At 36.2% G+C, this 26,991-nt stretch overlaps 2 pseudogenes; both read right to left on the bottom strand.

Annotated features, from left to right (window-relative positions):
* Window positions 1-1,825: 1,825 nt before the first annotated feature.
* On the bottom strand, window positions 1,826-2,684 carry LOC147829934 (centriole and centriolar satellite protein OFD1 pseudogene; annotated as a pseudogene).
* Window positions 2,685-3,903: 1,219 nt separating this feature from the next.
* Window positions 3,904-4,786, bottom strand: LOC106010146 (centriole and centriolar satellite protein OFD1 pseudogene; annotated as a pseudogene).
* Window positions 4,787-26,991: the final 22,205 nt, after the last annotated feature.

Genomic DNA, 26,991 nt, shown 5'->3' with positions numbered 1-26,991 from the left:
TTTCTTGCATACCTTGGGTAACATTTCTGTCAATGAAAATGACATTTCCTTTATATAGGTTTTTGCCAATTTTCTTATGAAATAAGTCAGTTTTGTAAACATTGGAAACTCATTCTTCCTGAATGACTCTTAAAGGTAGTTTAAAAATTCCTCTGGAGTCTGGTTTTTAATACATAAAAATAGGATTTTTCTTACTTTTTGTTTGTTTGTTTGTTTGTTTGAACCCAGAGCCTTTGCACTGAGCTATATCCTCAGCCCTTTTAAAAATTTTTGTAATTTTACTACATTTTCTCAACAAGTTTCCCAGGCTGAGCTCAAACTTGTGATCCTCCTGAGTCAGTCTCCCAGAATTCTGGGATTACAGGTATGGTACCCCACACCTGGCCTTCTACAACCTCTTGAGCTGCAGAACCTGCCTCACTTTCCTACAAGTTCAACAATTTTAATGTGGTGTTTCCTCTTGAAATATGCAAACCAGCCAGCTGAGAAGAGTTTGATATTTTTTTTATCCTGAGTGCCATGACTGTAGAACAGTTTAGCATACACCCTCATAACAATGCTGTCCTATACTTTTAAAAAATAATAGTCATCTAATGAATCCACAAATTTAGCCACTTGCTGCACTTAGGAACACTTAGTAACATTTCAGAGCTATGCTTGGTGATCATTTGAAACCCTGAAAATATCAAAAAATACAGAATGTGAAAGACACTTGTTTACAGTATGAGAGCTACAACAGGAAAGCAGAGCATCATCTTTTTTTCATCTCAGTTGGAACGTGTGCATTGGATGATTCAAATTTTTCATCACTTTTTCACCTCTGTAAATAACCATGAAAGTGCTCTGGGTATTTATTTGAAGGCTGAAAGGAATTATAGTCGGTGAATCTGCAAACATGGAATCTGTGAATATGAGGCTTCACTGGATTGCAGATGGCAACCAGAGTAATATAGCTGATATTATCCTAAGAACGCCAGTTTTACTCTAAATATAAATGAACTAAGCACTAAAACGAAGATTAATGCCATTCAACTGAACACAAAAATATAAGAAACTATTACAAAAGACATTTTATATGTAAAAACGTAAGAGTTTTTATAGGGATTACATTTATAACATGCAAACATTAACACAAGAAAGCTTGTGTGGCGATATTATATAATGAAGTATTCTAAAGACGCTAAAGTTAGAGGGGCATTTAAAAGTGATAAACTATTAAACAATCCACTAGGAATATTATTATATCTTCACAAAGAAAATAACATGGCTGCAAAAACAGATGAGATTTAAAATGACAGAAATAAAAGTACTTGATAAATCTGCAATAAAAGCGGATAACTTGGGGCTGGGGATTTAGCTCAGAGGTTCCGCTGCCTGCCTCGCAAGCACAAGGTCCCGAGTTTGATCCCCTGTACCAAAAAAAAAGGTGGATAACTTGTTGAACGGCTAACAAAAGTACAGAAAAAAGTCAGTAAGATCTGATAAATACAATCAACAAAATAAACTAAACATGTATAAAATATCACACCAAACAAAAAAATTAACATTCTTTCCAAGTTGTACATAAAGTTTCTACCACTATTGGCCCTATGCTGGGATGAAAAATTTTACCAAGTCTCAAAGACTGAATTTAGAGTTCTTTCTCTGACCACTGAGGAGATAGGCTAGAAATCAATATCAAAACAATTTAAAATTCAAAGCCGCTTGAGTTTGGGCACTCATGTCTCTATGTCCCTTTTGTCTGATTACAAAGCATCATTTAGAAAGGACTAAATTTTATGTAATTTCTCACTGTTGTGTGTAAGAAGCCAGGCAGCTAATGTTATTACCAAATGTCATCCTCATAAGAAACACCTGGAAAACTTTCATCCACGTCACTAGGTGGCAGCATAACCACTTGGGAGCATTTTCTGACCCTTATGCTCCCCTATCTGCAGACTTGGTCTGAAGCAGGGGCTGGATAATTTTCACATATTTCTCTACAGGATTTTTGCCACATGCTGATCTGTCTTTCATGCCTTGCATACTCATTTCTAATTCCTTTTCCATTTCATTGTTCAATCATCCTCTTTTCCTGATCCAGTTTTTCCAGTTCTCTTTGTGCCCTTTCTAGAGTTTCTTGTTGGTCACTCTGCTTTTGTTTTTCTCTTTGCCTTAGTTCTTCCCTATGCTACTCCCACATATTTTCTTCTTTTTGTTCTCCAATTTGTTTCTGATCTGCTCTTGGGTAGTAATATGGGATGGATCTGGTGGGCTCAGCAGACAGGGCAATGTCCATGTGAGCCTTGTTGCCCACTGGGTGGGGCCCATCTGCTTCAAAATGTCTGGGCCTATTCCCTACATATGCAAATGATGATTCAAATTCCTCATTATCCTACTAAGCTAGTTTGTCCAAATTTGAAAATTCATACTTATCTTCAAATTCAGTTTGTCTCTGATAACAAATGGCCTTCTCCTGTGAAGGGCTGGAGAAGGAACCGACAGACAGACAGTGCCTTGACTCAGCAGGCAATTGCTGGGGCACTTTGTCAGGACTACGACCTGCCCAGACCTTCTAGATAAATTTTCTTATGATTGCTTCTATCTTGGAGGAGGAGAATGGAGGATAGACCCAAGGAGGAAGTGTTCTTGTGTGCCTGCCTGACAAGTGCTTTGAAAGCACCACTCTTTTTAAGTGCACACATCTGCGGCTTCTCAGAGACAGCTCAGTTTGCAAAAACATGTCTTTCCAGGGAACTGGAATTGATGTTTTTGAGAGCCTAGAAAATGCAGAGATGGCAGTCTTTCCTGGGGGTTGTCTTTAGCAGGGTTTCCAGTAACTTTTGTGGTAATTTCTGAAAGCCTTTTCCAAGTGATCTTGCTCTAGATCTTGTTCTTTCACCCTGGCCTATTTACTACCAACTCATGGTCAGAATGTGAGAAACTACTCCCCTTCTCTGCATTTAGATAACTTGTGATCATTTGTGTAACTACAGCTGCCATAACTTTTTCCTGCTCACAAATCCCCCTGCTTATATCACTGTGAGGTACTATTTTGCCACTTATAAACCCACTCACAACAATGGCTCAGAGATTGATTATGGTATACTTCATTCTCTAGCACTGCCTAACTTTGTTTCAGTTGCAATTTTTAAATCAACAACCCGAATAGTTAATCTCTTTAGAGAACCATCATAATTTAATATATGGGCCTTCAGTTGTGCAGATTGTTCAATCTCACTTTGCAGGTGTTTTTGCAAAACTTGCCTGTGTGTTTCAAACTCTTTGGGCTCATACACGATAGTATATTCCACTCTCTTTAATTCTTTCTGGAAAATCAAAAGCTCAGGAGCTGGCTAAGCTATGAGGTTTAGGAGATGCAATTTTTTTTTTTTTGGTACTGGGGATTGAATTGGGGACCTTGTGTTTATAAGGCAGGCAGCAGAACCACTGAGCTAACTCTGAAGCCCTGAAGATACAAATTTTTATTCCTATCCTCTTTGTTGTTGAAGTAATTTATTTTGTGCCGGAAGTTCTTTTCTCTTTTTTCAGTTGTGAATAACCACTCATCTCTTTAACCTTTTCATTCAACAAGTTATTTTCTCATTGTCAAAAACTGGGTCCAGTGGTGGCCCCGTATTTTCATATGATTTGCAGCCTGATTAACCTCTTTCTTTTTTCATTTAACAGTCCTGAGCTCCTCTTGCAATTGAACAACTTTTTCTTTATTCATTTATCTTCAATCAGTCTATTGGCTCTAGTGAGGTAGTCATCCTCTAGTCCAAGTTGATATTTTAGAAAGCTCATTCTTGAGCTTTTGGCCATATGTCTCTTCAATACTCTATATTCTGCTCCAATCTCCAAAGTTCCTCAGTCAAGTTTTGTTGTTGTTATTGTTTTTTAAATTTTTTCTTCTTGGAGCCTCTAGATCAACTCAAAAGCTTCAATTATTTGCTTCAGCTCTGCTTCTTCACAAATCTGTATCTTTTAGTAGAAAGTGCCTTAAGCACATATTTCTTTTGTTTCAATCTCTTGATGCTTTTGAATTCTTTCAGGGGTATCTTTTTCCTGAGAAATGAGGACTTCAGTTTTTGCTTGACAAGTTCACTCAAATTTGTTCTAGAACTCAGCTAATACTTATACTTTCTTTTCCTCTTTCATTTTAATTTTTGCTATTTCAGTGTGTTTTTTTTAAACACTTCACCTTTTATCAGCACCTTTTCTGCTCGATGGCACTATTCTGTATCTATCATATTCGTGTATCTCTATAGACTCCAGCTTTGGACACTGAGGATAAGCATCAGCACATTGATTGTGGATAAGCTGGAACTTCTCAGCAAACAGTCCTTGATAGGAAATGTCAAAGTCGTCTGAGTTTCTATATCACAATTCTCTTTAGCTTGATGATGTTCTGCCAGTTCTTTTAAAAAATGTATAAGAAAACCTTTTTGGTTTTATCAAATCCTGAAATCAGTGATCTGCAGAAACTGGATGAGGGGTTGATTTTAATGAGTTGTAATAGATTCTGCATAGTAAATACTTTGTCTTTTGCCAAACCACTTTCCGGAAAGAAAACAGGAAGTGAATATTCATAGCCACATCTTTGTATGTGATCTGCACAAGAAAGTTAGAGGGACTTAAGAGGGCACGCCCACTAAAATGGACCAGGCTTGCGGTTCTTCACTCAATACAAGGTGCATCAATTAATGAATTAGCTGGCTTCAGACTTGGGACTTTAGCATGTCCAAGATACCATGTCCTTAAACGTGTGGTACAGCTTTTGGCGCAGTTCACCTTGACTCAACATCTGGGGGCGGAGCCATGATCCAGGGATTCTCTAAGGCAGCTAAGGAAGATCCAGAAATCAAGAGGAAGAAGGAAGCTGGGTGGGAGGAGCCGGAGCTTTCACCGCTGGAAGTCCACTCAGCCCCTAACCCAGGCCCTCCAGGCTCCACCACCTTGCTGTAGAGTGCCATGGTCATGGCTCATGAACCACCTGCGCAGCAGCAGACCGGAAGCTCCGCCCACATTTGAAGCTCTGCCCACATCTCCCAAGAACGCTTCACTCGATCTTTTTTTTTTTTTCTTCCTTGAGACTGGGTCTGGATCTGCAACTCGGATCACAAGTGAACCTCTTTACTCAGCCTCCAGAATAGCTGGGGTTACAGGAATGTGCCATTGTGCCCAGCTAGTGAAAAATACTTTTGAAAGCCATGAAAATTGATACACAGCTAAAGCAGTGTGTAAGGGGGAAATACAGCTCAGAAAAAGAAAGTTTGAAAATCAGTGGGTAAGCTTTTACCACAAAAAGGTGGAAGACAGGGAGGACAAATTTCAAAAAGTAAAATAAGAGTTGAAAGATAATAAAATTGGGAAATTTTTATACTAAAAATCAAATTGAAAATAGGTTCTTTGAATAGAATAACAAACTTAGTAAGTTCCTAGCAAAACTAGAGAAGAAAGAGAAACATAGGTGGACATCTCTAAAGATCTTACAGATAATGAAAGAATAATAAAACTCAGTGGTAGAGTGCTTATCTAGCAAGAGCCTAGGTTTAGTCCATATTACCGAACACACAATCTATAAGATTGTATATCCAATAAATTTGTCAGTTTGAAGAAATAGATCATTTCCTTTTAAAATGGTGCTAATATAGACACAAAAATAGAAAAAATCTTACTAGTCTTGATAGACTAAATTATGTCGTATAATAGAAATTGGATCTGTTATTTAAAAAAAAAAACTTTCCAAAAAAAGATCTTCTGATTCAGATGGCTTCATAGGTAAAATCTACTAAATATTTAAGAAAACAATACCAATATTACAAAAGAAAAATAATGAATTTTTTTCCAGTTCAAATTACAAAACTTTGACACAAAAATACTGACAAGAATTTTACCTGGAAAGCAACAGACCCATCCAATTCATGAACATAGATGAAAAATCCTATTCAAGATATCAGCCATCAAATCCAGCAATTCTGGGGCTGTTTAACTTTTGCAAAACAACCGAGGGATTTAGCTTAGTGGTTACCTCACAAGTGCAAGATCCTGAGTTCAATCCCTGGTACCAAAAAAAATAAAAACCTCTCCAGAAACCAACATTTGCAAAACAATTGATTCACATTAACAGAAATAAAATGGAGAGAAGACATGTAGTTTTTGATTGTCTAAATAAATGTATCAAACATGTGTTGGCATCTGAAACCCATTTATGATTTTTAAAGCTAAACAGTAAAGGTAAAAACATTTAAAAAGATAAGAAAAAAACACTAAAAGTAAATAGTAAATGTAAAAACAGAAAGAATTTAGATAGAAAATAAAACAAACAACAATGGTATTAATAAAATTATGGCTCTTAAAAAAGAAAAAAAACCCAAAATACCAAACCACTAAGCTAAACTAAAGAAAAAGAAGTAAGCACTGTAGGAAACAACATTGAAATACAAAATTAAAACAAGAAAAAGCTATTGAAAATGTTGAACAAGTGTGTTTGAAAATCTAGAGGAATAAGTAAAATTTTTAAGAAAATACAATGTTTTAAAAATTGATGCAAGTAAAGATTTTTTAAAAACTCGCATAAACAAATTCATATAGACGAAATGGGAGTATCAAGAACTATGGCATGAGAAGTTAACAGGTTCAGACGTTTTCTTATGAATTTCTACCATACTTTCAAAGAGTGGATAATTATGTAAATTGTTACACAGGCTAGGGAAAAAAGAAAAGAATGTCCTAAATACTGTGTCCTTATAATATGAGCATAACTTTGATACCTCAACTTGATAGAGATTGAAGAAAATACTGTAAAAGAGAAAATTTTATAAACTACTTTCACTTAGAAATACTGATTTTAAAATTCTAAAATAATATGAAATAAATTAGAATACAGCAGTATATTCAAAACAATACACTATGAACAAATGTAATTTATTTCAAAATTATCAAGCATGATTCAATATTAGGATATCTATCAATATAATATACTATACTGAGAAATCTAAAGAGAAAATTTTCATCAACTCCACATATAATGCATAGGCCTTTGCTAAAAATCAGTATCCATTCCTCATAAAAATTCAGTAAAATAGAGTTAATGCATTGTATATCTATATTTAATCTGCAAAAGTTAGCACACTAAACAATGGCAAGAATGTAAACAATTAGAAGTCTCATATAGATTGGGTAGTAGCATTAGAATAGTCACAGGAAAATTGATACTTTATTATAAAATTAAATATTTATTATAGAAATTAAATATACCTACCATGTTTATTTATATATCTATATATCTACATATTTAAAATAGAAATATATAAACAACCGAAATCACCACTCATAGGATACTGGTTGAATAACTCGAATTACAAGGACAAAATGGAGAATTAAATAGTCATTCAAAGATGAACAAGGATATTCTTAGTGGCTTTCATCATGGTAAAAAAAAAAAAAATGGAAACAACCCAATGTCCATCAACAATAGAATTGATAGAAAAGTTGGTATATTCACACAGTGTGATATTACTAATAAAATACATGTGGCAACATGGATAAACTTTACAAATAATGTGTTGCAGAAAAGATGACAACCACAAAATACAGCACACTACTTGATTTTATTTATACAAAGTGTAAGAACAGTACAAACTAAGCAGTTCTTACAGAATAGCTTAGTGGTTTCTTCTGAGGAAAGAACTATGGAATGAATAGAAATGAGAACAGGAGAAATTCTTGACGTGGTAGAAATGTTCTATTTCTTCATTAGGGTATAAGGGAGTGCATTTATAAAAAAATCAAATGAACACTTAAGATTTATGCCTTTTACTGCATATAAACTATGCCTTAATAAATACATTTAAATATGGAAAACGTACGAGTAAAACAGAACTGTAATAAAATGCTATTTCTAATTAAAAGAAAATACCTGCGAGGCATGGCAGGGCACCCCCATAATCCTAGCATTCTGAGAGCATGAGGCAAAAGGATCAAAATATGAACCCAGTCTGGGCAACTTGGTTACTTAGAGAGACCCTATCTCAAAATAAAAATTTTAAAAAGGGGCTGGGAATATAGCTCAGTGCAAAGGCCCTGAGTTCCATCCCCAGTACCACAAAATGTATACAGACAGATAGATAGACAAGCCAACTTGAAAATACCTTCTGCTGACAAGAATATGGGTTCATAGAATCTTTCAAAGATGACAGATGAGTGTGCAAATGTTATTATATCCCTTATGAAAGGGAATTTGATAGTATTTTAAAAAACTAATCAAAAGTCCCAGTTCTAAAAATTTATCCAAAATATACAAATCTAGAAATTTAAAATTATATATGCATAATGTTATTCTTTATAGATTTTGGTCTTTTATTGTGAAAAATCAGAAACAATCTAAGTGCTCATCCATAGGATACTGGCTAAATGAATCAGAGTACATCTACAAAATGGAGAATTATGTAGCCATTTATTTAAAACATGAGTATTAGTTCACAAAGATAAGTTGTTTTTAACAGTTCATAAAGATAGGATTGTTTTAAATAATGCTATTGATATAGTAATTCTGAAACTCTTTTATGTATATTCATGGGAAAAGCAAATTAGTGAATTCATTGACTTTGTTAGAAATCAATGTTCTAACTGTGTGAGAAGGGAGAATCAGGTACAGAATAGAAAAAGTGAGAAAGTAATACATCAATGTCAATTGCAGATATTAGTATGCATTGGTGCACATAGATATATATGTTCTGCATATACAGATATACACATATAATATGTGGGTATATATGTTTTATATGTGCATATACAAATATATAAGCATACACTCACTAAACTGGCTATGATGGCCTCCAACTTTTGATCCTTTTGTCTCAGCTTCTGTAGTGCAGGTATTACCCTTATATGGAGCCACATTCAGCTTAATAACTTGGTTTTAATTTCCCGCTAAAAAGTCAGGAGCTCCTTGAAAAAAAAATGTTCAATTCCCCTGAAATACACAAAGTACAAGGTGAGCTTAGAACATTTTTTTGGTACCAGAAGACAAGCTGATGGGAGAAAGGGTACAAATGAGATAATGTGAATTGTTGTACCCAGATACAAACACTGCACTACTTCAGTGTGTTCACTGCACTACTCTTTCAAGTTTTGCATAGGTTCAAGGTTTTTCCACACAAACTTTTAAAAATACTCATTACCTTTTGTACTTACTGGGACACCAACTCATTATTCTAAAAATATGATGTGTGAGGAAAGAAACAGGCATTTGTTGTAATTTTTCTGTGCTAATTGTTATTCAGTGTCTTAGTTACTTTCTCTTGGCTGAGACACAATACCTAAAACCCAGGAGAAAAGGAGAAAAAGTTTATTTTGGCTCACAATTTGTAAAGGTTTCAGTCCATATTCTGCTGGCTCCAAGTTAGGACAGCACAGTTAAAGAACCAGCCGAAGAAAAGTGGCTTCATCTCTTGGCAGGCAGGAAGGAAGCAGCAGGACTTCCAGGCCACATCCACAGGGACTCACCTCTTCCAACCAGATCCCACCTCCTAACTGCAAGTCAGCTATAAAATCATCAGTGGGCTGATCCACTGGTGATTATCACATCCCATAATCCAGACACCTCCTAAAGTCCCACCTATGAGGGCATGAGGCACTGGAGGGACATCTATATAAATCATAATACAGAGTAACAAAGTAGTTGATGAAAGATTTTTGATAATTCCAGTTAAATAATAGAAATAAAATTATAGAATTAGAGAAATCATCATTTTTGCAATCACCAATAAAATAATAGATCCAGACAGTTTTCAAATAGTTTTAGAAAAATATAGAAAACATTTTTTTAAATTGGGTGAAAATTGAATGGGAAACTAATGTGTGGGTCAGACTGGTAATATGAACCTACTAATCATGATGTTGCGCGATAGAGTGCACTACCTCAAACCAGTCCTGTCCAAAAATTTGAACCTAAATCTCATGAAAACTTTTAATCAAAATACCAGTTAATAAGAAATATGAGGAAAAGCTGAGAACCAAATACGCAATGTGAAATATTCTATAGACAAATAGTTTTTCAATCAAATAATTTTTTAAAGGAACAAATCTGTTACAGAATAAAAGTAACACAGTAAAGACAGCAGTTAAAAGCAACTATGGACTTCATTAGTAAACTGTTTCAACCTTTACAAAAATATTTTGATAAAGTTGGAGAAATTTGAAAGTAACTTGGTTGTTAAATAATGTTAAGAATAATTGTTAATAGTTTAAGGTTTAATAATTGCCTGGTATACGTGTAAAAATATAGATATATAAATGGATTGAAAAATAAAAGATAGATAATAGGAAATAGGAAGAGAGATCTTTCTCCAATAAAAGGGCATCAAGAGATGGAGGGGAGGGCTGGGGATTTAGTTCAGTGGTTTTGCCGCCTGCCTCACAAGTGCAATGTCCCGAGTTCTATCCCTGGTACCGAGAAAAAAAAAAAAAATGTCCCTGGAGAATGGATATAGCAAACACCCATAAAAAGAGATGGAGGGGAGAGGAAAGGAAGGGTATGAAAAAGGAATTAAGATGTGTACAACCCCCTGCAAGGAATATACTAATAAACACACATGTACTAATAAAAATTTTTAAAATAATTTACTTGTGAAATAATAAGTACTTGCTTTCAATTCCTAAGTCTACCTTCCTTCCAAAGTAAACAGGGAAGGAGAAGAGACAGGACAAAATTGGCAAAATATTGATGTGCATTGATGTTGGGTCAGGTGATTCATACATGGGAGTCGATCATGCTATTTTCTTTATTTTTGCTTGTATTTGAAAATTTGCATAATACAAAGGATAAAGACAACAGACTTGGCTAAGGATGCTGCGATGGATCTGAGACCAGTGGGCAGATCTGAAGTACAATGTAGTGGGGGAACTAACAGAACTAAGAGGAAATGGAACTGAGCAGCAGTGTGCCAGAAAGTCCCCACCAACCTGTTCTCCTGGGAGGCTGGGGAAGACCCATGACTTGTAAAATTTGTCAGTTTTTATGGTGCAACTGCACCCAGCAAGGCAGGTCTCCATCTGAAGGTGGATTTGGGGACAGAATTGTATATTTGCCTGTCCTCACTATGTCGCTCACACCAGCATACCACAGGAGAGAAAAACTGGTGAGCTTTTTCAAGCATTAGTCCTGAAGTTTCCATCTTATCAACTGGGTAAGTAGCTGAGATACTCATTAGGTAAGTAAGTTGATTGTAATGTGAGCATTAAAATAAGTGTCCATGGAAATGAAAGAACACAAATTTCAGAACAGTGGATTACCTCTTGGTGGGTGGGAGTCAGGAGAAAGAGGAGAGACAGGGCATAGGACTTCAGTTATGATGGTATTTATACCTTTATGATTTAAGTTTGGCCATGAACAAATGGATGTTTATTTAATTATGCCTTATATTTTTTTAACTAAGTTCTATTGCTTTCAAAACTAGAGAAGCCCATTATCTGGTAGCCCTGAACTGTGAATCCTACACAGAGCATCTTCATGGTTTGGTCAATATATAAACTTAATTACTTTTCAAATTTAAATCATAGTTAATGCTTATACAAAATAATCTTAAACCTTTTTTGGTTGTTTGATACAGTCATGCTATATAGTTCAGGCTAGCCTTGAACTTGAGGCAATCCACCTGCCTCAGAATCCAGAGTATTGAGATTATAGGTGTGTACTGCCACATCTGGCTTTTAAACATAATTTAAGATGAAAATTAGTTGTTTCTAATTTTAAAATAATAACAAAATATAAACACAAAGAAAGAAAAGCACAAAGTAAAAATACAGCAAAGAGTTATGACCTAGTGTTAAGTAATATTTTGCGACATTTTCTGTTAACTTTAAAAAACAAAGTGCTAAGAGTTGCAGCATGTACAGTTCAGGTTCATTCCCTAACTCTTCCCCTTTATTTCCTCTCAGGAGTAAAAACAACCAAGTCCCAAAGTAGTATTGATGGTTCCCATGAATAGTTCACCTTTATTACGTATATGTAAAATAAACCCATACAACATACTATTTTGTATGTTTTAAAGTTTTCTAGGAATTGTATCCTAGTTTGAGAAATTTATTTATTTTGCAGTGCCAGGGATAGAGTCTAGGCCCTCACACATGACCACCAGCCCAGTATCTTTTAATGACACTTGAAATGTTAGATATTTTAGTACTTCTCTTGATATTACATTTTCAAGTTTTTATTCATAATGATTCATGAATATATACTTTAGTCCTTTTTACTAGTATATGCTACTGCATTGAGGGAATAAAGCACAGTTTATTCTCTAACTGAAGGATATACTCACTTCTCTGCTATTAAAATTGTACATTCCAATAAAAAATGGCACACTCAAAATTTTCTGCAGACTAGATGTTGTCTAGGCAATTGTTCATGTATCAGGAATGCTAATCTTCAATTTCCTGTGTTTAGTAATTTAGCGAAGTTTATATACCTATTAAGATATAGAATATACAAAAACTACAGATCAACAAGACATAGAAACCTAATAGAAAATTGCCATACAAAGTCAACAAAGAATTCATAAAAAGGAAAACTCAATCAATTATTGTGTCACTAGCAACCAGAAAAATGAACATTTGAGCAATGATACCATATGCACAAAAGTTACTGTCTAAAAGATTAAAGTCAAACGACATCAAAGGCTGCAGAGGTTGTCAGAAAACGGGACCTGTGGTGCATAATTAATGAGAAAATAAAACTTTTCATGCTTTTGAGTGTCTTGTATCTCAATAAAAGTGAAAGAAAGAAACATTTCAAATTTGTAATAAAATAACCTGTGAAAACAAAATAATGAGAATAGTAATAATCCATGACTAGGTAGCCATTGTCAGTGATTCTGGTTGTGTGTCTACAAACTAATCTCCTTGATCAGCACAAACACTTTCATGGCATGATAAGCACTTACACAGAGGGGAGTCTGTTCGTTTATGCTGAGTTATGCCATAATGTTCTGGGAGGAGGAGTGCTTAGTGACACTAGTGCATGAGTATTTGAGGACTAGCATTGTGATCCTTATATTTTAGCCCCTGTCTTCAATCTTATTTCAACTTTTCTTACCATTTAAAATATGATATTTTTTACTTTGGGCATGAATGTCTATACGCCTCCACCTGAGCAAGTCCCTCTCCTTTCTTCTTTTGCTGGAATGAACTATAGATATTCGTTGTTTCAAGACCTACCTGATTAATGACTGTTCGGACCTATGACCTGTTTTTTTTGTTTACTTCTGTTTATAAACATCTTGTTTATACAGCCTCAATGTCTTTTTGTGTGTTATACCTTTTTATGCAGTATTATAATTTTTGCTGATTGTACTGAATAATATAGCACTGTAGTTTTATGTTCTATTGAATAGTATAGTACTGGATGTAAGAATTCTGCAAATAAAAGCAAAGTCATCAAGTTGGAGTTTTCTTTAACCATTTCTTTGTTCTAAATATTGTAATATACATACTATATACAGTTCCTCATTTAGCAACCAATTGAATTGACCATCATGGGAACTTAACTTGGTCATTAAACAAGGAGTATGTTGAAGAGAAGTAGCAGTTTAGGGAATATTTCAGTAATTCAATTGAAGAATGATGAAGACTTGAATTAAGAAACCAAAAATGCTCAGAAAGGAAGAGGTGGGCAATATGCTAAGATGTGTCATGGATACAAGAAAGCAATTTAGAGCTGTCTTATTTACTTTTCTTGTTGCTGAGAAAAAATACCTGACATCCAAATTAAAGGAGGAAAGGTCTATTTGGCACACAGTTTGTAGAGGTTTCAGTCCATAGTTGGCTGGCTCCATGTAGGGTAGCATGGCAGAGTGGCATCACAGAGGAGAAACAGTTCATGGTGGGCAGAAGGCAGCAAAGTAGTGAAGAAACAGCATCACCAGTGACAACAGCAGCCCTCTTTCTGTCCCTTACATTCTATCCAGGCTACATCCCCTTAGGGCAGGTAGCATTCACACCCAGGGTGGGCCTTCCTATTATCCATATGCAGAACTATGCCAAACCAATCAGTGGAGTAATCCCAGCACTCTGAGGCAGGAGGATCACAAGTTTAAACACAGAATGGGCAATTTTAGCAACTTAGCAACAACTTGTCTCAGAAAAAAATTTTAAAAGGCTAGGGTTGTAGCTAGGTGAGAAGGCCCTGGGTTCAGTTCCTAGTACTGATATATATATATGGAGAGAGAGAGAGAGAGAGAGAGAGAGAGAGAGAGAAGCTGAGATGGGAAGATCACACATTAGAAACCAGCCTGGGGGACTTTCAGCCTGCTCTGGCAACCAGGAGGACTCAAGGTGCCAGGCAGTTGGTCTTACAAACAAACCCTGAAGAGTGCTACTTGGACTCCTATTTTCCTGCACCCCTTAATGTGAGTGCGCCTGAAGCCCAAGGTAGGTGGGATTCCTGGATTGGCCCACGTCACACCTGGGAAGGGCTTTGCTGCTTGGGAAGTACTGTATTGCTCTGCTCCACCAGAGGAAGGAAAATGCTCCACACTCCGCAGTGGAGTTAAAAGGAAGAGAGCAATAGGGCCAAGGGATTTGTGTCCCAGCAGACTGGCGCCTCAGAGCAACAAGCTGACTGGTGAGCTGCTGCCCTGCCCCCACCCAGGACTCCAAGTGATGAGCAGAACTGAGCAGAACACCCCACCCCCCCCCACCTCTGGCCTCCTGGCTGCACCAGTAAGTGGATCCACACCACAGAGGCACAGGGGGTCGTAAAGGCCATTGTCCTGAGCTCCAGAAGATAGAGCAGAAGTGAACAACAGAATGAGGGCCCCTCTCAGGCTCCTTGATGAAAATTGAAGCCCACTGGAAAAGTGAAGAGAATCTCTGTAATAAAGGCACCCCAGACCACCTTAGTTGGTGAGTTGGAGGGATTACCACCTCCCATCAGAACCTGGACTATCTTCAGGGGAATGGCAGCTGGAACTTGCAGTAGAACCTTGCAGAGTTCAACCCTGCAGGAGGTCAGGGAACTCAACTTGGTCCTTGCAGCCAGGAATCAGCCTGAATCTCTGGGGTCTCTGGCTGGCTTGCTGAGATTAATTGACTTAGATCTGCACACAGTGGCCCATGCTGTCTATTGTAATAGCAGAGACATATCCTGAAGGAGGGCCTTCATTTTTATTTTTTATTTTCAATTTTTTTTTAATTTTTAATTTTTAATTTTCTATCCTTTTCAAATTTTTCTGTTTTTCTTTCTTTCTTCTCTCTCTCTCTTTCTCTCTCTCTTTCTTTCTCTCTCTCTCTCTCTCTCTCTCTCTCTCTCTCTCTCTCTCTCTCTCTCTCTCATTTACCTACATTGTTCTTTATCTCCCTTTTTGTTCCTGTTCCTGCCCTAATTCGGATTTCTCCTTTCTTTTTCTTTTCTTCTCCTTTTTTTCTTCTCTTGATTGTCATTAGTTTCAAAGGAAAGTGAATACAGTTTCTAGATTCCCTTTTGCTATTAGGTTGTTCTGCTCTTGTCTTTGTTCTTTCATTCTGTCTTTTCCTCTTGTCTTCAACAGTTTCCTAGAGTTTGTGTGATCTTACTGTGTCCTCTGGCCTCACTTGTAACCTTTTCCTATCCTTCTACCTATCTATCCCTTCTTCCCCAACTCCTTCTAACTCCCTACCCCAAAGGGTAAAGTTGTTACATTGAAGAGTTTATTCACTATAAACATATTTTAGGTTTAGGGTGGTCCTCAATTTTGATTTAATTGAAATGGTTAAAGGTGACAGATTAATAACTACCACAATTTGTCATTTTCTAACCTGTGCTTGATGCTATTGTGTTGCTGATTGTATCACTTGTGTTGTGATTGATCTAATCAGTTGTCCTTCCTGGTATAATGAAAATGAGATTGCCTCAGAGTCATTAGAGACTCAAAAACCTAAAGACCAGCTATATCTGGAAGACATGTCTGAGAAGCAATCATTCCATAAGGGTTCTAAATGCAAGCAACAAAGATGCTTACAAGAAACAATATTGGAGTATCAACCCAGGAATTAAATCAAGGACAGTACCAAGAACAAAAATATAAATGAGAAGACATGTAAGCAAGGCACAAACCTAGACTTCCAGGTCACCAAAAGCAAATTCTGGGGGAAACAAGGTGGAAAAGTATGGACACTCTGAACTGATAGCATAGGAAGTAACAAAACAGATGAATGAGGCTCTAGAAAATTTCAAAACAGAAATAATTTCCCAGATAACTACAGAGATGGTGTGCAGAATGAAAGACATGATTAGAGACTCTAGAACAGAAATAGATTTAAAAAAAAAATAGATGAGCTCAGGACCACGATGGAAGCCATGACTGCCCAGCATAGGAAAGAAATGGAGGGCAGGGAAGTTAGCTCAGTGGTTCCGCCACCTGCCTCGCAAGCACAAGGACCTGAGTTCGATCCCTGGTACCAAAAAAAAAAAAAAAGAAAGAAAAAAAATCATATCAGGAAAGAAATGGAAATCATGAATGCCCAACATAGGAAAGAAATGGAATCCATGAAACAGATTCAAACAGATATCCAGGAGATTAAAAACTCTATTGAGGGCTGGGGATTTAGCTCAGTGGTGCCTCACAAGTGCAAGGTCCCAAGTTCAATCCCTGGTACAAAAAAAAACTCTATTGAAAGTACACTTAGCAGATTGTGCCAATCTGAACACAGAATATCAGATATAGAAGACAGGATGGCTGTCAGTGACCACAAAAAGACAGATCTTTTAAAAATAGTAAGGAACCATAAGAAATCAATCCAAAAGTTCCTAGATGATGCAAACAAGAATAATATAAGACTGATAGGAGTCCATGAAAAAGCAGGAGAAAGTACAAATGACATAAAAAAAAAAACTGTTCACAGAATTAATGACAGAAAACTTCCCAAATAGAGCAAATTTGACATACAGATAAGTGAGGCATATAGGACTCCAACTAGCCATGATCAAAATAAATCTACACTTAGACATATAATAGTCAAGATCCTGGAAACCCAAAGAAGAAAAAAATACTAGAAGCAGTTAGAGAAAAGAAACAAATCACATGCAAAGGAAAACTCATCAGAATCACAGCAGACTTTTCAACACAAACCCTCAAGTAAAGGAGAGCCTGGAGTGAGGTATTTCAAGCCTTAAAAGAAAACAACCTCCAACCTAGACTGATGTGTCCTGCAAAACTATCTTTCAAAATTGATGGGGGAATAAGGTGTTTCCATGACAAAGAACACCTGAGAAACTTCATGAATACCAAACCAGCACTCCAAACAATTCTAAACAATATCCTAGAAAAAGACAATGAAGGTCACAACTCCATGAGGCCAACAGAGCAAATCCATCAGGCAAAGCAAGAAATTAAAGTGAGAGGGGGAAAATTTTTAAAAAGCCAACAACAGGAAGATAACATGATAATGATAAGTCAATATATATATCAATTATAACAACAATGCTAATGGCCTCGATTCACCAATCAAAAGAAATAGACTGGCAGAATGGATTAAGAAGCAAAATCCAACATTGTGCTTTGTACAAGAAATGGACCTAGTTCAAAAAGAAACTCATAGACTGAAAGTAAAACATTGGAAAACAGTTCTCCATGTGACAGGAACCCAGAAAAAAGTAGGGGTAGCTATCTTATTTGCAGACAAAGTAAATTTCAAACCAAAAGAAATTAAGAGAGACAAAGAAGGTCATTACACCCTTGTAAGGAAGCAATCCAAGAGGAACAGATGACCATCATAAATATATATGCACCAAATACTAATGACCCCAACTATACAAAACAAATATTAAGGGACATGAAAAACCAAATGAGCACTAATACAATTGTAGTGGGGGACCTGAATACCCCACTGTCACAAACAGACAGATCATCTAGACAAAAAATCAACAACATACCAGAACTGAATCAAGCTTTTCAACAAATGGACTTAATAGATGTTTACAGAGTGTTCCACCCTATAAAATGAGAATATGCATTCTTTTTGGCTACACACAGGTCATTCTATGAAATAGACCACATACTAGCTCATAGAACATGTTTAAGTAAATGCAAAGGAATTGAAGTTATCTCCTGTATATTATCAGACCATAATGCAATTAAACTGGAGATTAATAGCATAAGAAACTGCAAGAACTTCATAAACACGTGGAAATTGAATAACTCTCCTGAACAACGAATGGGTCACAGAGGAAATTAGACAGTTTTTACAATTAAATGATAATCCCAATACAACATACAGGAATCTATGGGACACAATGAAAGCAGTTCTATGATGGAAATTCATAGCAGTGAATGCCCACACTAGAAAACAGAGTGAGCTCAAATAAATAACCCAATGCTGAATCTTAAGCTGCAAGAAAAAGAAGAGCAAGACAGACCCAAAGCTCATACAAGGGAGGAAATTATAAAGATCAGAGCAGAAATCAATGCAATGGAGACTATGGGAATGATACAAAAAATCAACACATCGAAGAGTTGGTTTTTTGAAAGAATAAATAAAATCGATAATCCCTTAGCCAATCTTAAGAAAAAAAGGAAAGAAAAGACTCAAATCCATGCAATTAAGAATGAAAAAGGTGAGGTCACAACAGATCCAGTAGAAATCCAGAGGATCATCAATACCTACTTCAAGAACCTGTACTGTAATAAAATGAAAAATGCAGAAGAAATGGACAGATTTCTAGATACATATGAATTACCAAAGTTGAAAGAAGAAGATATAAAAATTCTAAACACCTCTATTAACACTCAGTGAAATTGAAAGTGTAATTAAAAATTTACCAACAAAGAAAAGCCTAGGTCTTGATGTCTTCACTGCTGAATTGTACAAGACATTTAGAGAAGAACTATTGCCACTACTCTTTAAACTTTTCAATGAAATTGAAAGGGAAGCAATGCTTCTGAATTCATTCCTGAAAGCAAGTGTTACTTTGACTCCAAAACCTGGGAAAGACCAACCAAAAAAGAGAACTACAGACCAATCTCCCTAATGAAGATAGATGCAAAAATCCTCAAGATACTGGCAAACAGAATACAGAGGGTCATCAAGTTCATATATCCTGACCAAGTTGGATTTATCCCAGGGATGCAATGATGGTTCAAAATATGTAGGTCAATAAATGTAATACACTATATTAACAGAGTCAATGACAAAAACTATATGATCATCTCAATAGATGAAGAAAAAGCATCTGGCAAAATTCAACACCCTTTTATGATTAAAAAAACACATGCAGAAAATTGGAATAGATGGTCTTTATCTCAAATTGATAAAGGCTATCTATGAAAAACGAACAGCCAACATCATACTAAATGGTCAAAAACTGGCCCCTAGGGCAGAGAAGCTGAGCTGGTCCCAGAACCCAGAAGGAAGCTCCCCCATTGCCATCCCAAGCTCCTAGGGCAGAGAAGGTGAGCCGCACAGGCACCAGAAGCACCCCCCCCCCCCGTGGAAATGAGAAGACATGTAAACACGTCTCAAAAACAGACTTCTGGATCACCTACAGCAACCCCAAAGGGAAATGAGATGGAACAATCTGATACTCAAACACCTGGACTCTCTGAACTGGCTACAAAAGAGGATCTGGGAAAAATGAAATCAGAAATAATTACTCAGATAACAGCAAAGATTTTGCTCATGGTGCAAGACATGATTAATAAATCTAGAGGGGACACAGATAAAAAAATAGAGGATCTGAGGAACATGATGGAATCCCGACATAGGAAACAAATGGAATCCATAAAACAGATATATACAGGTTTCCAGGAGATTAAAAACTCCATCGAAAGTCTGCACAGCAGAATGAACCAATGTGAGGATAGAATTTCAGATATAGAAGAAAAGATTGCAATTAGTGACCAGGAAAAGAAAAATTGCTTTAAAATTGTAAAGGAACATGAGAAATCAATCCAGCAGCTGCTAGATGATGCAAAGAAGAATAACATAAGACTGACTGGAGTAACGAAGAAACAGGAGAGAATGCAGATGACATAAAAAAACTGTTCACAGAAGTGATGGCAGAAAACTTCCCAAGGAGGGGAAAAGGACTTGACATACAGATAAGTGAGGCATATAGGACTCCAAATAGCCTTGATCAAAAAAAATCTACACATAGGCATATAATAGTTAGGATTCCAGAAATCCAACAGAAGAACAAAATTCTACAAGCAGTGAGAGAAAAGAAACAAATTACATACAAAGGAAAGCCCATCAGAATCACAGCAGACTTCTCAATGAAAACCCTCAAGGCAAGAAGAGCTTGGAGTGATGTATTTCAAGCCCTAAAGGAAAACAACCTCCAACCCAGATTGATGTACCCTGCAAAACTATCTTTCAAAATTGATGGAGAAATAAGATACTTTCATGATAAAGAGCACCTCAAGAACTTCATGAATATCAAACTGGCACTCCAAAAAATTTTAGACAATACCCTAGGAAAAGACAATGAGGATCACTACCCCAGCAAACACAGCAGAATGAATCTATTGGGTGTGACAAATTAAACGCAAAGGGGGAGAATCCAACAAAAAGAAAAAGTCATGACAAGGCTTTTAAAACTTTTAACTTCATCTCCCTAATGAGTGTATAATTCAATCTTGTTATTGTACTGATTAGTATTTTTCTGATTCTAGAGTTGCACACCTTTTCTTGTGCTTTACTGGCTATTTATCATCTTCTTAGGTCTACTTTTTAATTGGGTTGTCTATTAATGAGCTCTAAGAATTCTTTATATGTTCTGCTCATAGGTTATATGCATTGGAAATATGGTCTGTTTAAGGACTACTTTTCATTTTAATGATGTCATTTAAAGTTCTAAATTTTGATGGAATCTCATTTATCAATTTTTTTCTTTTATACATCATGTCTTTTGTTTACTAGGTAGTTCTTGCCTAGCCTGAATTCATAAACATTTTCCCTTATAATTTCTTCTTAAAGTTTTATACTTTTAGTCTTTCATATTCAGGTTCATAGATCCCTTCAAGTTATTTTCATGTATGGAAATAAAAGGTTGAGGTTAATTTTTTATATACGGATACCAGGTATTCTAGTGCCTTTTGCTGCAAACACTATCTCTTCCTCGGCTCTTGAATTGAGTTTATAGTCTATAAAATGCTAATGTTAAATAATCTTTCAAAACTCACTGGACCATATATGTGTGGTTCTATTTCTAGATTCTCTGTTTTATTCAAATGATCTATATGTCTTTCCTTTAACCAACACTGCCTTGATTACTGTAGCTTTAGAAGAAGTCTTAAAATTAGGTATTAAACATCTTCCAACACTGTTTTTCTTTTCTAGATCTTTTGTACTCCTACATAACTTTTAAATTTCAATATCCAATTCTTCATTTATAGCAAGTATACATAGACCTGAATTTTTATATATACCTTGTGTTTTCTAATCCTGCTAAATTCAAATACAAGTTCTAGGGGCTCCTAGAGATTTCTTACTGTTTTCTCTGTAGATGATCATTTCATCTACATATAAAGATTTTGCTTCTACCTTGCCAATCCTATCCAAATTGTGTCATTTTACTGCCAGACTATTTTGGTGGGGACTAGGTTTCAAAGTTTAATGGACAGATAAAGAGTAAGCATATCTGCCCTTATTCCCCACCTTAAGGAGAAAGCATTCTATCTTCTCCATTCATATAAGGCATTCTTGCTGGAAGTATGGAGTACATGTCTTGAATCTGTTGAGAAGGTTCTGTTCTACTTCTAGTCTCCTGATAGCTTTTACCATGAACAGCTGTAGAATTTAGTCTAATACTTTTTCTCCAACTAGTGCCAGGATCATATGGCTTTTTCCTTTCCTCTGTTAAAATGATGACTTTTGGGGGTGGATCTTCCAATGCTGAACCAACACTGCCATCCCTATAACAAAACCACTTTCTACATACTGCCAGATCTGACTTCTAATAGTTTTTGTTAAACAAATTTCTATCTATGTTCATACTTTTTCTTCTATTTTCTTTATCCAGTTTTAGGATCAGCACAATGTTGAGTTCCTAAAATGAGGGGAGAAGTGTTCCTTCTTTTTTCTGCTTCAATTGTTCGATATAATTTATCAGTTAAAATGTATATGAGCCTGCCGTTGTCATATAGGTAGGTTTTCAAGCTAGGAATATAATTTCTTTAATAGGTGCTATTCAAATTTTATATTTCCTCTAGAGTTAGTTTCATTAATTTGTCTTCCAAGGTACTTCTTAGAAGTTGTCAAATTTATTTCAAAACAGATTTTCGAAATATGCTTTCTATAGCCTTTTAAATTCTGTAAAATCTGTGGTAATATCTCCTAGATCTTGATATTATAATTTTAAAAATGTATAATTGATATTGTGTAACAGGGAGTAAAGGTCTAAAGGAGCAGGGGAAGTGGGAGAGGTAGGGAAAAGTAAAAAAGGGAAAAGAAAAAATATGAGAAAAGGGAAAAAATGGAAACAAAGTCTTGGCAAATAGGGAAGGGTGGGGGGAGGGAAGGGAGGGCAAGGGAAGGGGCAGGGAAAAAAGAACCAAGATCCCAATGATGAATGTTAAACTGTATTCTATACCAAAAATGTACCAATAAACTTGATGGGAAAAAAAATGGTCAAAAAGTGAAAACCTTCACGCTAAAATCAGGAACAAGACAAGGACATTCACTATCACCACTGCTATTCAATATAGTTTTGGAAACATTAGCCACAGGAATTAGACAAGAGAAAGAAATAAAAAGAATAAAGATAGGAAAGGAAGAAGTTAAACTGTCACTATTTGCTGACGATATGATACTTTACACAGAAGATTCAAAAGAACTCTGCCAAAAGGCTTCTAGACTTAATTGACAGATTCAGTAGAGTAGCTGGATACAAGGTCAACGCTCAAAAATCAATAGCCTTCTTGTACACAAATAACAGACTCACTGAGAGAGAAATTAGGGAAATAATCCCTTTCACAGTAGCATCAAAAAAATGAAATATCTAGGAATCAATCTAATGAAGGAAGCAAGACTTCTACATTGAGAACTACAGCACCTTGAAAAAGGAGATCAAGGAGGATATAAGCATATGGAAAGGCATTCCCTGTTCCTGAGTAGGAAGAAACAATATAGTAAAAATGACCCTACTGCCAAAACTGCTATACAGATTTAATGCAACCCCAATTGAAATCACAACAGTATATTTCACAGAACTAGAGAAAACAATCCAAAAATTCATTTGGAACCAGAAGAGATCTAGAATATCAAAAGCAATTCTAGCCAACAGAGACATGGCAGGGGGTATCACAATTCCCAACTTGAAACTATACTACAAAGCCACTGTGATAAAAACAGCATGGTACTGGCAAAGAAACAGACCTGAGGATGAGTGGAACAGATTAGAAGATGCTGAAACAACTCCAGACATACTCAGCCACCTCATCTTTGACAAAGGAGCCAACTATCTTCACTGGAGGAAAGATAGCCTCTTTAATAAATGGTGTTGGAAAAACTGGATTTCAACTTGCCAAAGATTAAAACTAGACCCCTATCTTTCACCATGCACTAAACTAAAATCAAACTGGATTAAAGATCTAAATATTAAGACAGAAACACTAAATTTGCTGGAAGATAAGTTAGGTAGAACTCTTGAAGATATTGTTAAAAGACTTTATGAACAAATCCTCAGTAGCACAGCAACTTGCACAAAGAATCAACAACTGGGATCTCATTTATTAAAAAGCTTCCACACTGCAAGAGAAACTACCAACAGAGCTAAAAGACAACCAACAATGTGGGAAAAAAGTTTTAGCAGCTGTACCTCAGACAAAGGTCTACTATCTGGAATATATAAAGAACTCAAAAAAAAATTGGACCCCTCAAATATAAAGACCCAATTCAAAAATGGGCATCTGAAATGAACAGACATTTCTCAGACAAAGAAGTAAAAGCAGCAAATAAACATATGAAAAAATGTTCAACATCACTGGCCATTCGAGAGATGCAGATGAAAACAACACTGAGATTCCATCTCACTCCAGAAAGAATAGCTGCTATCATGAAATCATCCAATAACAAATGCTGATGGTGTTGTGGGGAGAAAGGAACCATTCTTCATTGTTGGTGGGAGTGCAGACTGGTGCAACCACTGTGGAAATCAGTATGGAGATACCTCAAAGAACTAGGACTAGAGGTCCCATTTGACCCAGCTATTCCCCTGCTGGGTATCTTCCCAAAAGAATTAAAAGAATCATACCACTGTGATATATACTCACCCATGTTTACAGTGGCACAGTTTGTGATAGCTAAAACTTGGAAACAGCACAATTGCCTATCAACTGGAGACTGGATAAAGAAGATGTGTTTTGTTTTGTTTTTTTTGATAAAATGGAGTACTACTCAGCCATAAAGAATAAGAAACTAGAGACATTTATAGCTAAGTGGATGCACATTGAGGCCATACTTTTAAGTGAAATAAATAGGACACAGGTGTGTAAATACCAAATAGTTTCTCTGGTGTGAAAAAGTAAAAGTGTAAACAAGGATCAAAATGTATAATTGATATGGTGAAATAGGAAGAAAATGTCTAAAGGAGTAGGGGAAGTGGGAGGGGTAGGGGAAAGTAAAGAAGGGAAAAGAAAAAACATGATAAAAGGAAAAATGGAAACAAAGTCTTTGTAAATAGGGAAGGGTGGAGGGGGTGAAGGGAGGGCAGGGGAATTGGGAAAAAATAAGAACCAAGATACATCGAGTACAAGATCCTAATGATCAGTGTGACTATACTGTATACCTAAAATGTAACAATAAACTTAATGGAAAAGAAAAAAAGATACCAGCCTGGGCAATTTAGTGACAATCTGGCTCAAAAATCTAGATTATTATAAAAAGGGCTGGGGAAGTAACTTATCATTCCCCTGTGTTCAAACTCCAATATTGCTAGGAGAGAGAGAAAGAGAGAGAGAGAGAGAGAAGAATTTTCATAGAACAAGTGTAGATCACTGTGATGGTTCATGATTTGCCAGAAAGGAAAGGAATGAGTCCAACAGTAAGGTTATTAGAGAGACATAGGAATAGTAATCCAATTGGAAGAGGGGTGGATCATGAAGTTATATTTGCATAGTGTTGGATATGAAGTGGAGAAAATTTACTGATTGTTCAGATGAAAGAAATTGTGAGAAGAGGCTGATGAAAAGAGCTAAGGGGTGGTTTTAACTTAGTAGTCGACTGACTATTTGCTTGTTGGTTTAAGATGAGATGAAGAGAACAAATATATTTCCACTCAGCCCTGGCAAATGACATGGAGAGCATTAGATGGGAAAGATGATTTTTAAAAATAAAATTACACTCTTCTCTTTCCCACAGAGAGAGAACTGAGAAGGAAGAGGAGCACAGAAGTACAATATCATCCTTCCTTGCCTCCTTGCCCCAGTATTGCAGGTAGCAATATTCCACTTAGAACAACCCAATGACAGAAATCTTCCTAGGGCTGTCTAAGAGATTAAACGGTACTTTGCTGAAAACGAATTTAGAAGTTTTCCTCTTTAGAAATCATTTTCCCAGAGAAATTACAGGTTCCTGCCAAGACAGAGAGAGCTCTTGCTCTCCACGCCCTACACACATACACAATGCTTTTGAGTGATCTCCTCACTTTTCAACAATTATAATTTTGCTTTTGATGCTTAAAGTCATTTTCACCTAACATCTAGAACAAATACGTGTCATTTCTAGGAAACTAGCATTTTTCCCCCAAGAAAGTTACATTTATAGTAACATATCTTCCTTGAAAATGCATGATGCTTCAAATTCTCTATAAGTTTGTGTTCCATCTAGACAAACTGAGTACAATACCATGGTCAGGTCAACATTGTAGAACGGAGATGAGCTGTAATATCAGGCTGACTGGAGTTGAGGGTCAGCTCTGCCAGCAGCTAGTTGTGCTGTTTACTTCTCCAAGCCCAGGAAAGAGGGCATAGTAATCCCTATCTTACAGTTCTGTTCAGGTTCTCAGTGAGATGGAACATTCCAGGCCCACAGAGCAGTACCTGGCACACAGAATCCTTTCAGTAAGGAAAATCCTCTAGAACACAAATTATATTAAAATAATTGATCAGAAATTTAAGATTTTCAAGCATCTAGGAAACAACAATTACTTTTCCTGAGGTTCAGATGATAGAAACATATGACTAAGAAATCTTCATAAATCCTAAAGTGCCCTGTAAGTTAAAACCAGTAAGTTTGGGATGAGCACAGATATTTTCATTAATAAATGGTATCTGCTTCTTATTGCTGCTGTAGCAAATGTCTACAAACTTAGTTGTTTAAAAGAATACAAATTTATTACCTTACATTTCTGCAGGTCAGAAGCCCAATCTGGGTTTCCATGGGGCAAAGTCAAGGTGTTAGCAGGCCCCTGCTACCTGTGAGGGCTCCAAGGCAGAATCCATGTCTAAGCTTTTCCAAATTTTAGAGGCTGCATGGCTTTGTCTGTGGCCCCTTCCTCCATCCTGAAAGCATATCACTCCCATCTCTGCGCCTATCTTTTCTTTCTGAGCCTGGCCCTCCTGTATCCATTTTATCAGGACATTTGTGTTTTCCAGTGTAATCATCCCTACTCAAGACTCTTAATCAAATCTGCAAAGTCCTCTTCACAGTTCTAAATGTCAGGACCTGGATATCTTTGGAAGGGGTCATGATTTGGTCCCTCCCAAAAGCCAGGACAAATTATGCAGAGAAGACATGTAAAGGCTTAGACTGTAAAAGGCTTAGATTTATTGTAGAATATAATCTACATGAGAAACAAAAAGGAAATGTTGTAATTTAAACAGCAAATATGATATTAGAGTACGATAAGAAGTCAGCTTCACTGTTTGTTTATTTACAGCTGATCAAGACTTGAGCAGAAATGCAATTGCCAGTTTTATATAGTAAGCCATGGAAGCAGTTCTCAAGAGAAAATATTTAAATTACAAAAATAATAGAAAAGGGGAAATAAGCCTTTTGAAAAATAAAGGAACTGCAACTGTGTCACTTAGGAGG

Source organism: Heterocephalus glaber, unplaced genomic scaffold (genome assembly GCF_053883595.1).
Source record: "Heterocephalus glaber isolate CG9 unplaced genomic scaffold, H.glaber_assembly_v1.0 deba00000347, whole genome shotgun sequence".
Classification (NCBI taxonomy): domain Eukaryota; kingdom Metazoa; phylum Chordata; class Mammalia; order Rodentia; family Bathyergidae; genus Heterocephalus; species Heterocephalus glaber.
The sequence above is the reverse complement of the archived record's forward strand: the minus strand, read 5'-3'. Positions and strand labels throughout refer to the sequence as shown.